Below are 24,572 nucleotides of genomic sequence, written 5' to 3' on the forward strand. Positions count from 1 at the left end.
AGCAGCTGGTAGGATTTCACTACCACAGAGACCCAAAGACTGTGAATACAAAGGATAGAGTTGCAGTCAGGAGATTTCTAGAACTGGATCATTGTTCCTACACTTAGCAGCTGTCTCCCTCCTTGACAGTGTAAGTAGAAGAGAGACAGTTGGCCAGATTCCAATATCAGTGAACCTGGGAGTAAGGGATCAGAATCAGGCTCAATAGGTTTCTTAATTTATTTTTGTGGCTTGTCACCGAAGACTCCATTGGAATAGCTGCCATAGCCACCTCAGCGTTCCTCTTTGGAAAAATCTTGTTGTCTATTCTAACACTGATGTCAAAGGGAGATCTGCACATATAGGAGCCGAGACCTGTCACACACATCTGAGAAGAGAATTTTGCCCTTGCTTTGCGGTCATGTCATTTCTCTTAAAGGGAAATCAGCTTGATTGCTATCTTTAAAATGTGCAACAGCTCCAGAAACTGGCCCATGGAGGGTAGGATGGTCTTTTGATAAAAACTCAGGACTAAGGAAGGCTCAGGAGATCTGAGTTCTGTTCTTGGCTCTGCCAAGGACTTTCCATGTGAATTGGGGTAAATCACTTATGAGAAGATTATCAAAGGCACAAATGGCAGTTAAGTGCCTAACTCTCATTAGATAGGCATCTAACTCTTATTTGTGCCTTTGAAAAGCTCCCCCTTAGCACCTCTGTGCCTTAGTTTAACAATCTATAAAACAGGGGTAGTGATACCTACCTACCTGGTAGGGATGTATGAGGCTTCATTCATGTTTATAAAGTGATTTGAGATCTTGATTGGAAGGGATTATAGAACTGCAAAGTATTATTTTTGTAAAAACTTCGTGGCCATTTAGAATGTCATACTTGTCACAGTGCTGCATACCATAGCCCAATAGAACTTCATGGCAACAAGGGGAATAGAACTTAGATCATCATACTCCAGAAACAGGGGCTACTACCACTTAAGCTGAAAGAGACTATTTTAGCTGTTATCAGTGGGGCCTGTAATACTCAGCTGAACAGTTCTCATTTCCAGTGCGGACACAGACATGCACACAAACCACTTCAGTTTGTTGTTATATTATTAAAACTTTAGATTATATTATTCTGGAGGATTTCTTGTTGTTTGTACCAATGTTATTAATAGAAATGCTATTATATTACATGGTGCAGAATTCCTTACCAGGACAGCAGAATCTCTTAAACAGATAGGGCAAATCTTGTTCTTTGCACAGTCATCCCATTAAGATGAGTTAGTACCATTCCTAGAAGGGTAAGGGCAAATCCTAGAAATCCAAGACGGAGATATGGTGTGGAGGGCTTAAAAGGCAGCAGAACCAATGCAATTCCACTGTAAGTGAAGGAGGAGCGAACTCATGCGGGGGCTATGTTCTCTGGGCTATGCTTTGTGCGGCTCCATCCACGATAGCATGGAGAGGGAGTTATGACAAGCCAAGAGAGACTTCACAGATCTATCAGCCAAACTGCTTCTTCATAGGGGTGATTACAGTAGTCCCTGTGTGGCTGTAGCAGCCAGAGAGTGGCTCTGGGATGGCAAGTTTCTGTCTCCTTACCCCCTGTAGAGCAGTTGAGCATACAGCCTGTTTACTCAGACATAAGGACATAAGAATGGCCATACTGGGTCAGACCAAATGTCCATCTAGCTGAGTATCCTGTCTTCCAACAGTGGCCAATGCCAGGTGCCCCAGAGGGAATGAACAGAACAGGTAATCACCAAGTGATCCATCCCATGTTGCCCATTCCCAGCTTCTGGCAAACAGATTTTGTGTAGTAAGAGAGATTTGAGCCTTTCAAGGGTAGATCCTTGGGTATAAGGAACCACCTAAAATTGCTTACCCTTAAAAAGATTTGTCAAGCAACTGTCTACCCAGTCAGAGGTTACAGTCATAGTCTTATGGTACTACACAACAAGCAAACCCACTCCACAAAGAATGGCCTAATAGGGAAAATCAGATGGGAAACTCAAACTGCTTGTGAGCTTTCCAGGTCAAAAGAAGGACTTGCAGGTACCCTTAATGTAGGCAAACAGCAAAATGCAGGATCTAAAAGCCTTTCTATGCACTGGAGATTGCATAATTTTCAGTCATTCATTGGGAACTAATGGCACATTATTATTATTATTTATTATTATTTTATATTGTTGTAGCACGACACTAGTTGGAATAATTTTATATGGACTTTGTGGAGTATTTTCTCCAAACTCATACATATTTATTTACCAGCATCATGAAATCCATAATTAAGTGACATTCTTGGGTTTTCACATGTAGACAAAATCCTCCTATGTCATCAAACAGTCTCTTTTATTAGCAACAGAATTTATTAATTAAACCTTCCAGGCTATTTTTAAAATACTTTAATACAAAATTATGCAAAAGATAAAAATCCTGCTTTATTCCATTCACCCTCCCCTGAAATAAGATAGAATTTGTCAGAGATCACAGCACAAATGTTCTTTTTGGTTTGATAATTAAATTCTAACAATTTGATCCATCAAAGATCCTTGCTAGAATTATTGACGCTTAATGAAACACATGATTTTTGCTCTCGAAAGGGAACATTTCTGTAGTAAGATTAATGGACACACTTACTTCATGTCTGTCACCCTCCCCTGTCTTTCCAGGGGGCATTGCACCTGTCTCCAAACTATTTTGATTCAGGTCAGAAAATAATAAGGAACTGTTGGGCTGCTATGCCCCTCTAATAATGTAACTTCCTAGGCCGAGCCTAAGGGCATCTTTCTTCAGTGGAAAAACTGATTCCTTGATCTTCTGTGCTTCCATTTTCTGACTTTTTTTCTACCTTCTACTATAATCTATTATAGGTGCTTCATAACAAGTGGTGGTTGCAGGGGCTTTCATCTTATACGTGACCAGCAGAAGTTTTTGGTCCCCATAAGAACAAAATTCTTAACATGAATCTGTCAGAGCTCAGGGCTTCCAGACTATAGGACATGTTTTTTTCTTTTGCTTGTGCATAGTTCCAATCTATGTCAATGGAAGTTAGGTGCTAACTGGAATTCTGACCTTCAGTACCCTTTCTATTTTAGGAATCTATGTTTGCAAAAGACTATCTTACTCCTGCTTTTTTCAGATCTTTTGAGGAAAACACACTGTTGGGTCATACCTAACCCTTTTTGGAGGCACTTGTAAAACTCTTGAATTTAGCTTTTCCTGGAGCCACTTGTAACTCCTGGGTCAGAAAACATTATTGAAAAGACATCAGTTTTCACCACCTACAATCACTTAGTCTGAGAACTCTAGGCTTTGTCCACACTGGGGTTGAAACCATGCGAATAACATTCTTGTTACTAGAAGTATTCTAGTATGGTTTTCCTATTGTAGACAGTCTTTTTTTTTAAATTAGACCCACGCTAGTAAGATTGCTATAATATGATAATATAAATACTAAATACTTTGCATTCATAGTGCCTTTTACTCAAGGATCTCAAAGCACTTTACAAACCTTAATTAATTAAGCTACACAACACCCCTGTGAAGGTGATTACTACTATTATCATCCCCATTTTACAGAAGGGAAACTGAGGTACAGAGAGATGAAGTGACTTCTCTAAGGTCACACAATCTATGGCAGAACTGGAAATAGAAACTGGGTCTCTTGGCTTTTCATCCTGTGCCTTCACCATTCACCCTAAATACTCTAAAGCATGGTTTTGTAATACATTCACTGTATGGTTTTCAAAAAAATATTCTTGTCCATGATGGTAAGGCAAACTATGCTAAAAAAACATGTTTGAGCAACCACCAATCTACCAAGTTGTTGCTAGAATGCTTTTAGTCTGAATGCAGACAAGGCCAAGAGAACATATATTTCACAAGTTAATCCGGACCCAAGATACATTTAAAATAGATAATCAACAGAGTTAAAGATTTTCTAAATAATTAATGTACAAAAGTGTAATGGAAATGAGGTGTTCTGTGATTTCCCTAGACACTCATTCTGGATGTATCATGTATATCTTTGTATATCTCTGATATCCGTACAAAATTCAGATGGGAAATTTTCAGAGTGCATTTGTACTGTAACTGTACAGCTCTTAGAAAAAGTGAACAAGCTAGATAATGAATTACCTTTAAAATGGTCAAAATAACAAGTCCAAATGCATGGCAGATGCAGACTCCTTCTAGATTATTATGGCTCCTTCTTCAAGTGTTGACAGTTTTTATTAATGAAAGGAGCTGATATGAGTATGTCCACTATAGCCTTCACAGACATTATGTTGATAGGCAGACAGACAGATAAATATGGAGAGATCGTACAGGATGATTAAATTAAAAGCTGAAGGGGATGGAGATATTCAATGATCTCATTCTATTATATGTAGTGGAAGAAGCATGTGAGTAAACTGACAATGCAAAATTCTGCTCCTGGTTACATCTGTGCAACATCACTGACTTCAATGGGATTGCAAAATGCAGGAAGGAGTAGAATTTGCTTCATTGCAGAGAAAATAGGTCTTGTTTTCCTGTATGTGGAAACACAAAGCAAGAGGCCTTAGGAAACATTGTCCTGGTTTATCCTGACTGGAAGTTCAGAGATATGTTTCATATTTCTGGCTGAAATGGAAAGTGCACCTGGCTGTAAGCTACTGATCTATTCAGACAGCCTGTCTTCCCAGGTTTCAGAGTAACAGCCGTGTTAGTCTGTATTCGCAAAAAGAAAAGGAGTACTTGTGGCACCTTAGAGACTAACCAATTTATTTATGAGCATAAGCATTTATGAGCATAAGCTTTCGTGAGCTACAGCTCACTTCATCGGATGCATACTGTGGAAAGTGTAGAAGATCTTTTTATACACACAAAGCATGAAAAAATACCTCCCCCCACCCCACTCTCCTGCTGGTAATAGCTTATCTAAAGTGATCACTCTCCTTACAATGTGTATGATAATCAAGTTGGGCCATTTCCAGCACAAATCCAGGTTTTCTCCCCCCCCACACACACACAAACCCACTCTCCTGTTGGTAATAGCTTATCTAAAGTGACCACTCTCCTTACAATGTGTATGTATGTTAATTGGATACAATTAACTTAGGCTTGAATAGAGACTGGAAATGACTAAGTCATTATGCAAGGTAACATATTTCCCCTTGTTTTTTCCTACTCCCCCCCCCAGACGTTCTTGTTAAACCCTGGATTTGTGCTGGAAATGGCCCACCTTGATTATCATACACATTGTAAGGAGAGTGATCACTTTAGATAAGCTATTACCAGCAGGAGAGTGGGGTGGAGGGAGGTATTTTTTCATGCTTTGTGTGTATAAAAAGATCTTCTACACTTTCCACAGTATGCATCCGATGAAGTGAGCTGTAGCTCACGAAAGCTTATGCTCAAATAAATTGGTTAGTCTCTAAGGTGCCACAAGTACTCCTTTTCTTTTTGTCTTCCTAGGAAAAGCTATTCTGTCTCTCTTGGAAAACAACTCCCAAAAGACAGATCTTGCTATCTGTATGTTCCTCTGCACCAGGAAGGCTTACGACGCTTAACTCTTCACCTGTTGAGACGAGCTGCAAAATTAGGGCCAGATTGTAGCTTCATTTGGCCACACAGGGAGTGAAGAAGGAGCACTGGGTACCCCAAGAGGAATTTTGGCCATGTCAGCTAGAATAGACAGGATTTCTCCAGAGCATCTTGGAAGTCCCACCCATTGTCTGGGTGCAGCAGCCTGACTCAGCTGCATTGGCTGTTGCTGCGGGCTTATCCTGCTTTCCACTTGGGGAGTCTAGTGACAGCACTAGACTAGCGCAGTACTCATGTAGTTATTGACATCGGTGAAAAGTGAGTGTAAATCATCACCATTCTGATTTGGTATCATTTTACATCTACATCTACCTCCTAATGCTATTTTTATCAACCTAATAACCCCCATCTATTTTCACATTTAGCCATGTAAACAAGTTCCTCGCATTTCTGACTTCGCTTCTTCATGTTCAGTCATCTATCGGCAAAGTTGACTTTCCTTCAGGCACAAGCCTTAGGGCAATATGTTGAGTTCATATACTATGCCCAAATGTGACTATTTTGCACATCACAGGGTTTTCACATTATGTAAACAGGAAAGAAAAGAACAAAAAGAAAGAAAGAATGAAATTCCCTTCATTATGGATGATAAAGACTTGTCCTACAGCACCTGTTCACAAGAGCTGGAGTATGTGATGCGAGTACGAGCCACTTCATACTTACAGTACAGAACACTCCCAGTATTTTTTGTTGAATGACACTCATGGCTTAGCTTTATCCATCCAGAAACAAGCAGGTTCAGGTACTAGTTTAATCAAACCACGCACAGCCCAAGGTATAGCAATCACTTATATTTCCTTAAAGAAGTTCTCTTAGAGACTGTGAGGGATACTTATCTTCCACCAGAAAAGTTTTCTCAATGACATACTCACTACTGGTCTCCATAAGATGCTGAGCCAAATCCTGAGATATGCTGCTTGGGTCTATAGGCCCCCAAAGTATCTCAAAACTTGAATGCCCCTTGCACAGCTATTCTGTATGACTCACCATGGAGATTAAGATTACAGTGAGATTCATTCCTTAGTCCACTCATATCTTGTAGTACTTCCATAGTAACAACTTCTGCCTGGCACAGACACCCTGGTTAGCGGGAGAGAGGGAAGTTTCCATCCCTCAGCATTGTAACATTTTTATGCAGAACAAAGCCCATTTACTCAAGTTGTGCTCCATTTCCAATTCCAAGAATTTGGTCTTTTAAGAGTGACTGGTATCTTAAAAGACACCACATACATGTGTTTACTATTCACCTATCTAGATGCTAGGTGGCAATATACTTCCTAGAAAGGCAGACTCTTTGATAGGATCACTTAGCTGCAAAATGTCGATCATTCTTTGCTTAAGGAGTTGTGATTGTCACCCAAAAGCATGGCCTTCTTCTGTTAAGTCTTTCCTTTATTTCCTTCTGTGTGATTTGTTTCGAATCATGTCTTGTTACTGTTTCTGTCCATTTTAATTCCTTCTGAGCCATCCAAATAACTGGCCTGCAGCTCTTCCTTTGGATACAAGTGCTGGGCAAAGGCAGTGCTGGTAATTTCATTTTCTGCTATTTTGAATTAAGAAAGAATCAATTCAATTATTATAATTATTTAACATTCTTGTTTAAATTCCATCCTCTCTTCAGAGGATTTTCTTCCTGTCTTGATAACAAAGGAATAATACGCAGATATTGAGTTCTGTTGTGGTGAATATCAAAAATAGGTTGCTCCAGGGTCCATCGTGATGATTATGTTTCTTGGTCCAAGCATCCCTTGGTCCTGGGGATTTCTCAAAGGAAGGATATATTATTTCTGCCTTGTGTGAAGAGGACATAAAAGGCTGATAAACCCCTCAATTACCTTGGTGCAACTTCTTTTGACTTATGTGGGAATTGCACCAAAGTCACTGAGAAGACAATTTAGACTGAAATATAACCTACAAAGGATATTAAAAATATTAAGCTTGCTTTTTTTCCTTTGAAATACCAGGAAAGTCAAGTCTGATCTTCCACCTGTTTTGCTGGAGGACCTCTTGATTGTCTTGGTGTTTGTTTATTGTGTGCTCTCACATACAATATTAACAGAAGTTGAGTGAAAAATAGTAAAGACTTCTTTCTGCAGTACACTTGTCATTGAAGTTAAGTAGGTATTAACAAAAACAAACAAGAAACAAAGAGTTTTTAAAAGTCTGACTGATAATTCCTTCCTCTCCTAATTGCTTTATTTTCACTGTCTTTGCTCTTGCAAAGTCATCATTTCACTAGTTCTCCAGTTGTCATAGATTCTTCCAGAGTGGACAAAACTAGAATTGCTAATGTAAAAAGAAGCAGAAAAATATATCTTTTAAAATACAACAACAAAATCAACTTCCCAACCCTCTTTATACATCATAAAGAACCAAAAAAGGGGTATGAGTCCAATTATTTTTTCCTTTCCAGGTCACCTTTAAGTGACTTGGCCCAGGTTTGGGGTTCTAGAACCCAGAACTTCAGTTCCTGGAAATGTCATTTTTAATAAGGGCCATGGGACACAACATCTTTTGAGGTTTACACTTTATGGATCTTGGCCTGTGCATCATCACTGCATCTTCAAGGAACTCTGCTTTCTGGGGATACCTGGAGCAGACTCACTGATCTCCTGCTGCAAGAGGCTGGTCTTTCTCTGTATGTTAAGAATATACTAATATCTCACATCAGTGTGGCTATTTCCTGCAGGCCAACTTGAATCTCATTATTATTATTAATTATTATTATTATTATTATTGTCATAGCACCTAGGAGCTCTAGCCATGGACCAGGACTCTATTGTTCTAGATGCTGTACAAACATCATGCTATCTACCAACAGAATCATTGGCTTTTGCTATCCTCACAGCCTGGTTGAATATCATGATGTTGTCCATCTGCATGAACTATGCTAAGCTCTTGTACAAGGGTTCTACACAACCTAGGTCAAAATTGTTTGAATGACAATAACTACTTCGTTAAATACTAAATTACATAGGGGGTCTGTAGCTGCATTTTTGTAAATGTTTGGATGTTTTCATCAAAAAAATCTGCACATTTTTCCATTATAGTCATGAATTTCAACATATAACATTTATTCTGCTTAAGAAAACATTTTGAATGGGAGATATACTTAGAGATTAAGGGGGAAAACCAGGCCTTATTATTCACCTTTTCGGACATGACTAATAGCTGCAGCCAGTCAGGATATACTCATTGCATATGCAGTCAGATTAGTTGGCATTGCTGTAGATCTCTCTACTATTGACTTCTGAGAAGATAAATGATAGAAATCTAGGTTTCAGAGTAACAGCCGTGTTAGTCTGTATTCGCAAAAAGAAAAGGAGTACTTGTGGCACCTTAGAGACTAACCAATTTATCTGAGCATAAGTGAGCTGTAGCTCACGAAAGCTTATGCTCAAATAAATTGGTTAGTCTCTAAGGTGCCACAAGTACTCCTTTTCTTTTTATAGAAATCTATCATCTTATCATCACTATTTTCAACAAATCATGAGTCAGGATTATTTTTACATATCTGAAACATTTTTTATTTTCTCTGATTTTTTCCTCATTGAATTCACGATAAGCAATAATTACACTTTGCAGTCATAGGGCATGTTTCATCCAAGTATCTCAAAGTTCTTTAAAAAAGGAGGACTTGTGGCACCTTAGAGACTAACAAATTTATTTGAGCATAAGCTTTCGTGAGCTTATGCTCAAATAAATTTGTCAGTCTCTAAGGTGCCACAAGTCCTCCTTTTCTTTTTGCAGATACAGACTAACACGGCTGCTACTCTGAAACGTTTCAAAGTTCTTTAAAAGCAATTATTTTCACAGGTACACTGAGAACAAATAAGTAATATTGTCTGCATTTTACAGTCAGGGAAAACAAGGCACAGAGAATTTAAGGCCCAAATTATCCTCTCAGCCAGACCAGTGCAATTTCCATTGATTCTGATTGAAATGACACTGATGTAATTGGCCATGATCCAGCAAAGTACTTAAGCATGTGCTTAACTTTGCTTGTCTTTTGTTGGATTGGGACCACTGGTTGCATGCGCTATAATAAAATCCAGAATTACTGAATCCCATTCCAGTGCTTTATACAGAGGGGATGTCACAGGGCCAAATCTTGTTATATAAAGGAATACAGGTGTGGTAAAAAGATTTTAACTGCATCATTCTGGGGTGGTTCTATTATTGATTCATGGGGAATCTACAAATGATTTATGCAGGTCATCGCATATGTGTACCGATACAATCTATACCATACATAATGTAATAAGTACATACCACACATTTTATAGAAAAAATAGATATTTTAGAGAGATTTAAATTTTACATTGATAATTTTTTAATCCCTCCAGCTACAGACCAGGTGTTTTTGTTATTATGAGTCCAGCTGCATGAGGTTCAATGGTAAAGAAAATCTATAACTAATAAAATTTTATAAACTTCTAAAAAAGCTTTTCTATAATAAAAGTGTAATAGATTTAAAGTCTATGATATCTTAGGACCTTGCAGGGCTAGAAACAAGTCTCATTGGGAAGATAGGAATCTCCCGTTTCAGATGGCATAAAGTTTCCATTTTTAGCTTTACAATGTCATGAGATATTGGGCTTTGCAGCTGTCACTGGTCCAGGACTGAATATTACTCATTCTGGACCTCAGGCCACTTTAATTTTTGAGGTTAAATTCTACATGGGATGGGGAGAAGTAAACATTTGCATGGGAAGTTTATTTATTTTTTAAATAGTGGCAGTTTGAAGAAAACTGAGTGTTAAAAAAACAATGAAGACAATTTAAAATAGGCTGAAACTCCCAACAAACCATTTAGCTTTCTCTTAGCTGGGATCATATAAAAATAGAAAATAATTAACTGGGGCCAAAATACACTTCATACTGAGTGTGCATGAGCGACAGGTTTGGAAATAATTAGGAGCAAAAAAACTGTTAATATTCCATTTAAATGTCTGTTGCCCGTCTGTCCAGTTGTGAAAGCTCAATCTGTTGTATTCAATCAGCTCTCATCTGCTAGTTGCCAGCAGCCTAATTCCCCAGTCTTATCTCTGCGCCATGTTTGTGCATTCCACTACCCACTAAGTTAAATCCTGGGCCTATACCAGGATTTCCAGTGCTGTGCCAGTTTACATGCCCATTCTGCCTATGGCCCCAGTCATGCAAGCGGCTTTGTGCAAGCTGATCCTTGTAGACATACAGCGCCCCATTGATTTCAGTGGGGCTCCCCATGGCTGTAAGGGTCTACCTTTCAGGCAGCTTTCAGGATTGGGCAGCTTTCAGGAGAGCAGCTTTCAGGATTGGGGCCTATGTCAGTTTACACTATACCCTGCATGTTTTTATCTGACTTTTTCATGCAGTTTAGGTCTTAATTCTTCCTATCATGCCATTTGCAAGTGATGTAGTGGATCAATACTGAATAGGCTCTTCGTGCAAACCCCTGTGAACTGATGTAACTGAATCTCCCTCTCAAGTTGATGGATGTTATGTCTCAGGTTTCTGGGCACCTCTTACATTAAGGTACTGAGATTTAATAGTGACATACATAAATATGATATTTATTGCTCATATCTATACTGCATGGGTGTTCACACAGCAATAACTAAAATCCCAAAGTCCTGGCCCAGCACACATTGGTCTCAGTGCCAATTGTGAATTAACTCTCTGGGGCAGTCTCTACTTAGTGGTTGTGGTCAGGAACCAGTGGGGGATATCTCCGGGAATTTACAGTGACATATGAAGTTTTCAGGATGAGGGTCAGTGGAAGCCTATAGCTGTAGAACCGGTTCTTTACTGATAAGACTCATTTTAAAAAATAGCAAGACTCGTTGCAAAGGGGTTTGGAAGGTATTAAAGAGTCATTCACTGACCTTCCCGGATTAAATAACCCATTAATATTGTGAGGAAGTGATACTGGAGTAATAAACAGCTAATGTAAACAATTATCTCATTAACCTCTCAACACTGGCAGTCAGGATTTCCTGATACTAAGTACTCATATGTTTTGTCCTAGAATTAAGCATTGGGAAATCCCAGCATCTAGTGCCAAAAGCTTAAATGTTCTCTTGGCATCTTGAAAATGTGTTTTCTGTGACTTGATTGATCTGAGGTGATGATAGATTAGTTCTCTAAAATGTATGTAAGTTAATGTTTAGTGTGCTGTATGCTCTTTTATATGGTTTTCAAAGGAGAGTACATTCATGTCGTGCTAGAAAGAGGGATCAAGGTTTAGTGGTTAATACACAAGACAGAGTTAAGAGATCTCTGTTCTCTTCTCAGCTTTGCCACAGATATTTGACAAATCAGTCACTCTGTGCCTCAGTTTCTCCTTGAGTTAAATTGGGACAATATTTACTTCATAGGGGCATTGTGATGCTTATTCTTTGTTTGCAAACCTCTTTGAGATCCATGGATGGCATGCAGTAGAGAAGGGAAAAGTATCATTATTATTGCAGAACTTTTATATTAAAGAAACAGGAGCAGAAAGTTCAGATTATAACCACATTTGTAACTCAGAATAAGAATAGAGTGGAAATCACACATGTACTTTCCTCAGTGTATGATGGTTGTTGACAGGAAGGAATTTTGCCCCTGGACATATTGGCAGGGAATTTGGATTTCCCTCCTTCCTGTGGAGAACTAAATCAAGATAATCTGTTCGGGATCAGATGGATATATCCCATATCCATGTGATCCACAAGTAGAAGGTGAATTAGTGGGTCTCAGCCTTCCCCGTCTTCTTTTTCTATGTTAAGAGCATCTTTCAATTCATGGGATTACCCTCTTTCTCTTCTCTGTGGACCCTGTCTATGTTCTGTTGTACTGGAACAAACTGGCTGTGTTCCTGCTAAAAAAAACACTGCTCGATCTACCTCTTTGTCTACAAGAAAAGATTTGGCTCTGCATTACAGTCTTTCTGAAAATATTCTGCATTACAGTCCCTCTGAAAAAATGCCAATTATGAGGAATGAAAATTAATAATAAAATGTTTCTTCCATCAACCATAAATCTAGAGCTCCCCGCTTTGTGGCAGATGAAGAAAGAACTATTAGAGCACCTAGATACAAGCCCCATGTGCAGGTAGGAGTGAGTGCATGCCTCCCTTTATCTGAGGACAGTCAGATAGTCCATCTCAGGGACTTGTGAGGTGGTGCTTGAAGAAATAGAGTTGGGCAAGTTTGAAGTTTCTTGATGCATCCAGACTCCATTTAGCTGTGGTCGACTCCTTCTCCCAACCTTTGGATTATCAAGAAACCAAGTAGACCTAAATTACAGATATATTAGTGTTGTAGGTTCTAACAGTAAAACAGATAAAAACCCCAGAAAGTTGCATTTTTGGGGCAAAAATACACTGAAAAAGGACAACCTATTCAAAATGGTGAGGAACATTTTTTCAGAAATATGTGGCCTATTAAAGTACAAAAGGTCATGTAATGGAATGGTCTCTGTTAATGTTAGAATGTAATAAAGTGACCTCTAATTTTGGATGCTTCAGTTTTTGGGTGCCCAACTTCAGACATCTTGGGCCTGATTTCAGAGGTGTTGAGAATGTACCTGTGAGCTCCTAGTGAGATCAGTTGGAGTTTTGGGTGCCCAGATTGTTTTAATGTCATTATCCAAAATTGATACACCCCAAATCAGTGGCTTATTATGAAAATTTTGGTCATAGGTAATAAGAGGAACCAGTTATAGTGACATGAGGAGAAACTAGATATTATGGACCAAATTTATCCCTGGTATAAATCTGTTGATTTCACTGGAGTTATATCAGGGTTGAATGTGGCACTATATCTATATTACACACAAAGAAAGATGCAGGAAGTACATTATTAGGGTTGCAAAGTCAAGCAGTAAAAAGTTAGGAAACACCAGAATTAAGGTTGCCTATGCAACCTTAATTTGGCTCCCCGTGCATCTGTATTATGATACAGTCTTTATGTACATGATCACATACTGTTTTTTCCAAAGGATCCCAGCCTCAATTCTGGCATTTTCTAACTTTTGAGTGCCTGACTTTGCAACCTTAATAATATTATTTTTACATATTGAAGTAAGTGTTTATAAAAGATCATCAGTGTATAAGGTTCAATCTGGGGAAACATGGGTTTGTTAAAATAGTAACACTTTGCACATCTATAGCACCTCTCATCAGTGAATCTCAAGGGACTCTACAAACATTAATTAAGCTTCACAAGCTTATGGGGGTAGATAAAGAATAGAGATGGATCCAAATTGCAAAATTTGGCGCAGAATTCAAATGACCCTGGTAATAATGATTCTGGTAGGTCCAGCCCAGAGAGTGGAAGTTCTCAAAGGTCCACGCTGTACGTACTGACGCTGGGTCATTTGGATTCTCTTGAGGCGGTTGTCAAGTTTTTATTGACTGGGGAGCACCAGAAGGCATCCCATCTGCTGCAATAACTGTAAAAAAACTTGAAAAGCCACGTTGAAAGGGTGTATTGACCACATTTGCCTCCAGTGAGCTATACGTGTAGCAGGATGAGGGACTGCATTGAAAGGAGCAACTGAGCACAGCTTTAAATATGCTATTTATTGTTACTGCTCCCTTTCCCCTCTCCCAGTTAAGGATCCATGTATTTATACTGTGCAGTTGTTAACATCATAACTGACAAATAGTGGTAGATGAGAAAGCAGTTACGTAAATATTGTAAGCCTGATTCCGCACTGCCTTGCACTTTGCATGGTCAGACTTGTGCAAAGTGGGTGTAAAATATTACCATTCTGCACTCACTTTGTGCTGTAGTGAAAGGCAACACAAGGTGTAGGGCTGTGGAGAATCAGGTCCTGTTTGTCTATAAGGATTACACTTTGATTTGGTTATATCTAAGTGTTCACAACAGAGATGCTTTGAGGACCCAGGAGTCTGTGATGAGTTAATAAACTGACCGCCTCTCCAGATTCAAAGACTCAATTACTACAACATAGGCCAAAGAGGAATATGCATTTTGGCTATTTAGTGACCTTTCACAAAGCCTAAGAAAACACACTTCAAATTCTGCACAGCTTAGTTAGGATTCATAGAGGATCTCCATGCAGGAAGTGTTTTATGTTTTGGGTCTCATGCAAGTGAAGCTGTATATAGAGATAGGAGCAGTGGGTTACTTTCTCTGGACCTGATTCTCCGCTGCCTTGCACCTTGATGTAATTCACTATGAAATCTGAATAGTGGCATTTTACACCTAATTGTGCAGGTGTAAATGACTGCCCAAGATGTGAGGCAGTGGTGAACCAGGACCTTTCTGGTTTAATTGCACAGTGATGATATTACACCACATTAAAATAAAAGATTCAGTCCTCAGCAGACCTATGGATTAGCTTAGCACAATGGAAGGAAGGAAAGTCTAACCCACCTTTTTGCTCTCTTGATGATGGCCTGGCTGGAGGCTGAAGTTTTCCGCCAGATAGCTTAGAGCCACCTAAAGGAGTTCCAAATTATGCTGGCTGCAGTGGTCTCATATGGACTACTATGCCAGCTGAGGATCAGCTGGAGCACTAACCACTGGGTCCCATCCCCTCTAGTCCTCCATGCAGTAGTGGGTGGTAAGAAAGCATAATTAGCTCTACACTAGCCAAAGATTCCCCTGTATTGGGGGAATCTTCAGTTTCCCCTCTAGGACAAATTTCTTTCTCCTTTGTGCTGTGAGACTTGGGGTGGAGGATCTGGTCCACAGCTCAGTATTTGGTAGGAGAGGGGTAAATACCCATAGCATGTTTTTCCTTTTTAGCTGATTAATTTGAGACAGAGTTTTAAACCAGGTATTGAAACTGTGACATGATTTTTTGTGGTAAGATCTGGAAACAGCAACAGCCTGGCTTCCATAAATAATATTGGAACTTAAACAATGGTTTTAAAAAAGGCCAGAACATAGTATAAATAAAGCAGAAAAATTCAGGAAATCCTTAGGTAACAAATTATTTGTTTTAAGAACTGTATGCTTTCCTCCTCGTATCTGTAGATGCTAAACTGAGGACACTAGATTAATTTTCCTCTGACTTGAGCAAGACATTTTGACAACACTGAAACATGGCTTGTTCCCAGGCTTTTCGGAGTTAATCCAGAAGTTCATAGCCCTGGCAATAGCCAAGAAAACAACGATAAGATCTATTAAGAACGGACCTGGCTCATTTCAAAAATCCATTGGGATGCTCCACGTGCCAGTGCCAAACATCACAACACTTGGCAACTGCACGTGCTTCCAGTTGCCTAATATTTAGAACTGAACAATCCCAAAGGATGCTTTAGGCATGTTGGGCCAAATTCAGCCAGGAGATAACTCTACTAACTTCACTGGAAATGTACCAGGAGTTTGTCCCATTTTGTTGTGACCAAAAATAAAATGTTCAGGTTTCAATCCAGGTGCAGTTAAAAAGTTACAACCTCCTTCAAAAGAAAATCATGTAATTATTTTCAGCTAAACCAAAGAACCCGTTCAGAAAGTCAGTCATAACTCTTTGTGAGCTGGGGTACACTGGGCAGTCTCACTTGGAAGGAAGATCATGAGCTCAGAAGTAGGAGGAGGGGAAGGGGCTGGCTGGAGAAGTTTGTGCAGGTAGCAGACATGGGGGAATGTTGACATTTTGCTGGATCTGTGCCCTATTTAATTCTTAATCACCCCCTCTCGATTTAGAGCCTGTTTACGTCACAAGTGTTCTTATTCTGTCTAAAAGCATCATCTCTGTCTGGCACTTGCCAGCTAGTTCAATGTTCTGAACAACTTGTGAGTGGGCACAATACCAGATGAACACATGGTTGGGGCTTGAGGCAGCCAAGAGGCCACCAGAAAGTCTCTGAGCAGCAAGTTGTGGTTTTTTTGAGATCACAAAATCCTAACCAGGAAAATCCACATTCTATTCTATTCTACCCTCAGTCCTTCCAGTAGTGCATTAAGTGCATACACATCTGGCATGTGTGGTTCATTCTTTCATTCATCCATTCCTGAGGGTGAGACTTACATTTGCAGTGCCGTGTTTTGTTTTGGTAGGATTTGGGGTGGGGGTGTATATGCTACTATATGTTTATGTTAGCAAAGGCAGGTTGAAGAAGTGTGCCTTGCAGTTGGAGCAAAAGATGGTGAGATATGTGATGGTCCTTAGTTTCTGTGGGAGTTTGTTCCATGATCTTGCACTGGCCCTGGAGGAAGCTCTGTCTCCTTCACAGATGAGCTTTATCCTAGAATAGTAGAAAGTTCCACTGTGTTGAAGGAGTGGAATTGTCAACCCTCATCTTTATCCTGGAGCTTCCCATATGCTTCCCAGTTTGGGCATCTTCTGCTAAAGAATCAGTTTTACAATGGAAAATTCAGTGTGTGAGATCACATTCATCATTGCGGACCAAAACCTAGTTCTGGCATATAACCTGAATAAAAAGGCTCAGCATGGGGATACTCCTTTGACAAATCTCAAGGAGCAGCTGCGTAGCCACACTGTGGCCATTATAACAACCTCTGGACCACAGTAGACTCCTCAGCCATTGGGCTTCCCATCTGCCACTTAGGAATTTTGTTGTTGTAGCCATATAATTATAGATCCACTCCCCAACCCGCCCCCTTCCACCTCCACTTCCCTCCCAAATCACTGTGGTGATTTGTAATGCCCTTTGGAATTTGTCCATAGAAAGAAAGATTTGCCCCATGTTCCAAATTTCCAGTCAGGCTCCACCCAACTTCTAAAATTGTACCAATATGTTTTGTGCAAACAAACAAGCCCTAATTTCCCAGTTTTCTCTTGCAGTTGTAGATGCAAACAACTGAGCATGCAAAGCAGTGAGTGCCGTTTTAGAGGCTATTAATCCTTACTTAAATCAATTTAACTGGCATTGGCAAATTACCAAATTAAGCCAAACCAATTTAAATGATGGTTTAACAAATTTAAGTACATCTACATTATGGTTTGCACTGGTTTAGATCTAGTTAAACAACTGGAACTTCTGTAGAATAGATTGGCCTGAGTTCAAACTGAATGAACTGCAGGTGTTAGTGAGAATGATGCCTTTTAATGGGGCTTGGTGTCGCCTCCTTTGGAGAAATATTTTGAACATAATTTGTTTTGGAGTGCCGTCCAAGTCAAACAATCTCTTTATGAGTCAGGGATAAAAATCATGTCTCTAGGAACATAAGAATAGCCTTACTGGGTCAGACCAAAGGTCCATCCAGCCCAGTATCTTGTCTGCCGACAGTGGCCAGTGCCAGGTGCCCCAGAGGGAGTGAACCTAACCGGTAATGATCAAGTGATTTCTCTCCCACCATCCATCTCCACCCTCTGACAAACAGAGGCTAAGGACACCATTCCTTACCCATCCTGGCTAATAGCCATTAATGGACTTAAATGCCATGAATTTATCTAGTTCTCTTTTAAACCCTGTTATAGTCCTAGCCTTCACAAGCTCCTCAGGCAAGGAGTTCAGCAGGTTGACTGTGCGCTGTGTGAAGAAGAACTTCCTTTTATTTGTTTTAAACCTGCTGCCCATTAATTTCATTTGGTGGCCCCTAGTTCTTATAATATGGGAACAAGTAAATAACTTTTCCTTATTCACTTCCTCCACACCACTCATGATTTTATATACCTATATCATATCCCCCCTTAGTCTCCTTTTTTCAAAGCTCCTTTTTTCCCTCCTTACTCCAGTAGGAATGCTTTAGGAGAATCATAGATGGGAATGAATACCACCAGAGGCAAGGAAATCCTCCTCACCCAATCTTCCCCTTTATTCAACACACAGTAAAAAAGCCTTCTTCGCCTTTTGATTCTGCAAGAAGAATCTGTATGGCTGTGGTCAGTAAGGAGTGCAAATCGGCCCTGAGAGGTTAAGTAATCCCTGTGCAGGGCACAGTAACAACTTCAAGTGATGAAAGCTGATCATGGACTCTATTAGTGGCTGGTTTTCTTCTGAATATTGATGTTCAGTGTGACATTCCACATTCCTCAGGACACAGCCTTAGATCTGTTATTTTTTCTTTGAAATTTAGTTTATCCAAAAAGGTGTCCAGGTCTGAGAAATCTGCTCCTAGCTGAGACACAGAGGTTGTGGAAAGGTCAGAGAGAAAGGCATCTCTCTAGCTTAGGTAAATAAACAAGTTACTTCTCTGTGGTTGGGAAGCAATGTTTTATTAATAGCAGTAGATTTGGTTTCGCATTGTGGTGCTCCTCCTGTTTCATCACTGTAGAAGATAAGCAAACACAAAATGTTCTGTCTCCCTCCCCATGAAAAATCAAGCCAAAAAGCAGGGACTATTATGTTTAAAGATATTACTGAGGCATTGACTTGGAGAAAGTATACACCCAAGTTTATATTCGGTATCTATTGGCTACTGCAGTTGGTGATATGATAAACTCAACATAGTTTAATGTCTTACATGTGAGAGGTTGCAAGGCAATCTCACTACAATAGAAAATGCCTCAAACTAAAAATAAGGTCTGTGTCTTGAACAGATGGAAGATGCATTTTTCCTTTGACATTTTCCCCATTTAGGTTATTTGGTTACAGTATGAAATATCCACTTTTTTTCCCCTGTATCTTAACCCGTTTGCCCATCTGCTGCAAGCTGTTTTCCTTCTGCTCACAGATCTGGAGCTATTCAGAACTGTCACTTCAGGATATTGGGATTGAATAGAGTTCCCCCAACCAATTCCTGATAGGAAAAGAGTTCTGAAATTGTAATGACCTGTACATTGGGAGGGTATGTGATCTGATGGTGAGAGAAGGGAACGGAAAAGCATTACTGCTGGGTTCTGTTCCTCAGTCTGCTACTGACAGTGTCCTCTTGTCAGTAAGTCACTAAAAGCTTGTCTTCGTGGCAAAGTTAACTCAGATTATGACTTGAGTATTGTCCCTTCATACACAGAAACCCTTAACTCCAGTGGGATCGTGCTTTTAACCCAAGTTGGCCTAGCACCACACAGATACACGAGTGCAGCAGCACCAGTGCAGACACAGCAAGTTTGAAGGTTACACTGAAACTAGGCGAACTCGAGAGGAGTTACTCACGTGCAGGTAACTTGAGTTACCTCTGCAGTGAAGACATACTCTAGATCTTTCCATAACTGTTTCCCTCTCTCTAACATGGGCATAAAAATGGTAACCTACCCGTACCATGGGACTTGTCTACAGATGGAGTTATTCAGGAACAACTATTCAGAAGAAGCTAGTCCTGAACAACTCCATGTGTGGACACTCTTATTCTGGAACAAGATTTTCCTTGTTCATGTAGCTTAACAACTAAACAGGAGCAAGGCACTTTTGTCCTGAAACAAGAGTGTCCACATGTGGAATTATTCAGGACTAGCTTTTCTTGAATAAGTCCATCTGTAAATGAGCTCTTAGAGTGGTGTTGAGATAACAGATGTTTGTAAAGCACCTTGAAATCCATAGATGACAAAAGCTATGGAAGTACAAATATGTGTTTACTTTAACTTTTTATAGCTCTGACAATTTTAGATACTTATTCATAGAATCATAGACTTTAAGGTCAGAGGGGACCATTATGATAGTATAGTCTGACCTCCTGCACAACGCAGGCGACAGAATCTCACCCACCCACTCCTGTAACAAACCTCTAACCTATGTCTGAGCTATTGAAGTCCTCAAATTGTGCTTTAAAGACTTTGAGGTGCAGAGAATCCTCCAGCAAGTGACCCGTGCCCCACACTGCAGAGGAAGGCGAAAAACCCCCAGGGCCTCTGCCAGTCTGCCCTGGAGGAAAATTCCTTCCTGACCCCAAATATGGCAATCAGTTAAACCGTGAGCATGTGGGCAAGACTCACCAGCCAGACACCCAGGAAAGAATTCTCTGTAGTAACTCAGATCCCACCCTATCTAACATCCAATCACAAGCCATTGGGCATATCTACCGCTAATAGTTGAAGATCAATTAATTGCCAAAATTAGGCTATCCCATCATATCATCCCTCCCATAAACTTATCAAGCTTAATCTTGAAGCCAGATATGTCTTTTGCCCCCACTGCTTCCCTTGGAAGGCTGTTCCAGAACTTCACTCTGATGGTTAGAAACCTTCCTCTAATTTCAAGTCTAAACTTCCTGATGGCCAGTTTATATCCATTTGTTCTTGTGTCCACATTGGTACTGAGCTTAAATAATTCTTCTCCCTCTGTGGTATTTATCCCCCTGATATATTTATAGAGAGCAATCATATCTCCTCCCAGCCTTCTTTTGGTTAGGCTAAACAAGCCAAGCTCACCAGTGCCTTGTATAACGGTACTAACACCTCCTTATCTCGACTGGAAATACCTCGCCTGATGCATCCCAAGACTGTATTAGCTTTTTTCATGGCCATATGACATTAGTGGCTCATAGTCATCCTGTGATCAACCAATACTCCGAGGTCCTTCTCCTCCTCTGTTACTTCCAAATGATGAGTCCCCAGTTTATAACAAAAATTCTTATTAATCCCTAAATGCATGACCTTGCACTTCTCACTATTAAATTTCATCCTATTACTATTACTCCAGTTTACAAGGTCATCATAACCCCACCCTGGTCAATCCTTTGTTTACATAGGGTGGTCGGAAATGGTGGATATGTTAGATGGATAAATTAAGACAGAGAAAAGAAAATGTCTTCCCTGTTTTTTCTTTTCTCTATCTGTCACTAGCAGGAAGTAAAGAGGAGAAGAACTCAAAATTGAAAGAAAAAGAGGAAACAAGAAATCTTTTATTAATCATTTTGATTAGTATCCCAGTTTGGAGTGCCCTTCAGCTATAGTGCTCCTTCAATTGAACCGTAACCACATTCTAGAATATGCCCTATGAGGAGGTAGGTCTGTATGATGAAATAGGAGGGACTCGCTGAAGGTCTAATTTCTTTAATAAGATCTGTCTTCCAACCATCATTTTTCTAAAGCAAAGGAGCTGGAGCTGGATGTATGAGAGGTCTCAGAGCTACTTTACACAGCTGTGTTAGGTCCAAAACCTGTGGGGTTTAGGACCATGTTGAGGCAATGAGAAATACTTCAGTTCTCTCCCTTTCTATCTTCACACTAGGGCCTTTTCTTCTGTAGAAAAGGGCGTTTTCACATGTTAACTAACACATGTTAAAAACAAAGTATAGACAGGGCAATTTTAATTTTAATATGTGTTAACTGAGAGAGGTCAACCCTGTAAGGGAGACTAGGGTTTATCTTGATCAACCAACAGATGTTAAACCTACAACTTACCTGTCAACAATAGGATTTTAACACATAAACTAATGGTTGTTAAAAACACATCTTTTTTCCCTAGTGAGACACATCTAGGAGAATCTAAAGAAAGATGTGTTAAGTTCCTTGGCCAAATCTCTGATCATGCATCCATGGACATACCTTCATTGGAGAATAAAACATTTAATCTAGTGGCAAATAAATCTTTTCAGTGTACCAAATTAATCTATTCCATGTGCAAGTACTTCCTGGTTGAGATCATACACACATTCCTGTTCTGACTGCGTGTTTTAACTAGCTTTACCTTTTTAATGAGGAATGCTCTTTTTTAAAAAGAAAAGGAGTACTTGTGGCACCTTAGAGACTAACAAATTTATTTGAGCATAAGCTTTTGTGAGCTACAGCTCACTTCATCAGATGCTGTAGCTCACGAAAGCTTATGCTCAAATAAATTTGTTAGTCTCTAAGGTGCCACAAGTCCTCCTTTTCTTTTTGTGAATACAGACTAACATGGCTGCTACTCTGAAACTTTTTAAAAAAAAGATTGTTCTGTGCTCATGACATGATCATGGATTTCTTGTGACTTTGCTTCTCTAATCATACCACGCTTATCAAGCTGCCTGTCATTATCATGACACATTTGCCTTGCTTTATTTTTGGAAAGCTGCCAAAGTAAGCTTCATTGCTGTAAACTCAACCTCCTCATTCACCCCCCCACCCCAAATCCTCTTCTTTTCCAACTTCCACTATTTCTTTTGCATCTAGACATCCAGACCAACTAGACAGAGGCATAATCCTGTCCTGATTATCAACCTGGCTGGAATCTGAAGGAGTAATTCTTACATGGACTCTATTCCTCTCCAACCACCATGTCAGAGATGGAATTACATACCATGGTACAGTGCATGAAGCCAGACCTGTCCTGAAGGGAGTATATCACATCATGTCCGCTGAACCCTCTGTGCCCGACAGTACTGAAAACAACAAGCAAGATCACAAAAGCAACTTATTCTGGGTTGGTAAACAGTCAAGAAGTTCAAACAAAATACATAAGAAATCATGGAAAGATATATGGGCTTACTAGCTCCCAATTATTATTGTCTCTCTCACTATAAGTGACATTGCAAGATGGTTTGCAAGTGTTCAGAGAAATTAATGCTGTTTGTAGTTATTGAGTCAAAAAAGATATCAATGCTCCAAGTTGCAACTTCTCTACAATTTAAGAGCAAACCAAACTGTTAACTCTAACATATTTTGGCTGAGTTAGACTAGAGAAAGAACTTCAGTTAGACACTTACATTTGGTTCTCTTTACTATGACATTTGGCAGAACATAAACCATAGAACGGGACTAAAAAGGCCTAAAATTGGGGCAAGGGCCTTTGGTTCTTAAGGACCCTGCATGGCTCAACAGGTTACTGAGGTACATTAATATAGTAGAACCTCAGAGTTATGAACACCAGACTTACAAATTGAGCAGTCAACGATATACCTTATTTGGAACCAGAAGTACGCAATCAGGCAGCAGAGATCACCAAAAAAAGCAAATACTATACAGCACAGTACTGCGTTAAGTGTAAATTACTGAAAAAAATAAAGGGAAAGTTAAAAAAAAGATGTGACAAGGTAAGGAAACTGTTTCTGTGCTTGTTTCATTTAAATTAAGATATGCATTTTTCTTCTGCATAGTAAAGTTTCAAAGCTGTTTTAAGTCAATGTCAAACTCTTGAAAGAACAACTATAACATTTTGTTCAGAGTTATGAACATTTCAGAGTTACAACTTCTATTCCCAAGGTGTTTGTAACTCTGAGGTTATACTGTAAATATAATAGAATTTGAAAGTGTCCATTTAAAGAAAATTAGTATGTCCTTATTTTGTGCCACTAAGATTTTCCATTTCATCTGTCCTAAAAGTCATCAACACCATCTAGTAAATTAGGCAGATATTCTAAATCAGAGTAGAATTTCTATGCAAACCACTTTAATTTCAAGCGTAAGTTACTAAAAGAGAAACATTTTCTTTTACTTTAATAGGCAAGTTGATATGAAATATTAAAGACAGATGTTGTGCATTACATTTATAGGTAGACTAATGGAAAATAAACACTAGAAGCACCCTGCACCACTCTGCATTCTTCCAAAAGCATCAAGACCTTAAAAGGCAAGTAACATTAAAGATAAAAGCTTAATATGTATGGGTATTATCATAGAATATCAGGGTTGGAAGGGACCCCAGAAGGTCATCTAATCCAACCCCCTGCTTGAAGCAGGACCAATTCCCAGTTAAATCATCCCAGCCAGGGCTTTGTCAAGCCTGACCTTAAAAACCTCTAAGGAAGGAGATTCTACCACCTCCCTAGGTAACGCATTCCAGTGTTTCACCACCCTCTTAGTGAAAAAGTTTTTCCTAATATCCAATCTAAACCTCCCCCACTGCAACTTGAGACCATCACTCCTCGTTCTGTCATCTGCTACCATTGAGAACAGTCTAGAGCCATCCTCTTTGGAACCCCCTTTCAGGTAGTTGAAAGCAGCTATCAAATCCCCCCTCATTCTTCTCTTCTGCAGGCTAAACAATCCCAGCTCCCTCAGCCTCTCCTCATAAGTCATGTGTTCCAGACCCCTAATCATTTTTGTTGCCCTTCGCTGGACTCTCTCCAATTTATCCACATCCTTTTTGTAGTGTGGGGCCCAAAACTGGACACAGTACTCCAGATGAGGCCTCACCAATGTCGAATAGAGGGGAACGATCACGTCCCTCGATCTGCTCGCTATGCCCCTACTTATAAATCCCAAAATGCCATTGGCCTTCTTGGCAACAAGGGCACACTGCTGACT

The 24,572-nt window shown here is 39.7% G+C and overlaps 1 long non-coding RNA gene across 1 annotated transcript; it reads left to right on the plus strand.

The window, feature by feature from the left end:
- On the plus strand, positions 1-23,895 carry LOC125623178 (uncharacterized). Its single transcript, XR_012665150.1, has 3 exons — positions 1-130; positions 22,500-22,749; positions 23,819-23,895. It is a non-coding gene; the product is annotated as an uncharacterized LOC125623178 (long non-coding RNA).
- The last annotated feature ends 677 nt before the right edge of the window (positions 23,896-24,572 follow it).

Source organism: Caretta caretta, chromosome 15 (genome assembly GCF_965140235.1).
Source record: "Caretta caretta isolate rCarCar2 chromosome 15, rCarCar1.hap1, whole genome shotgun sequence".
NCBI lineage: Eukaryota > Metazoa > Chordata > Testudines > Cheloniidae > Caretta > Caretta caretta.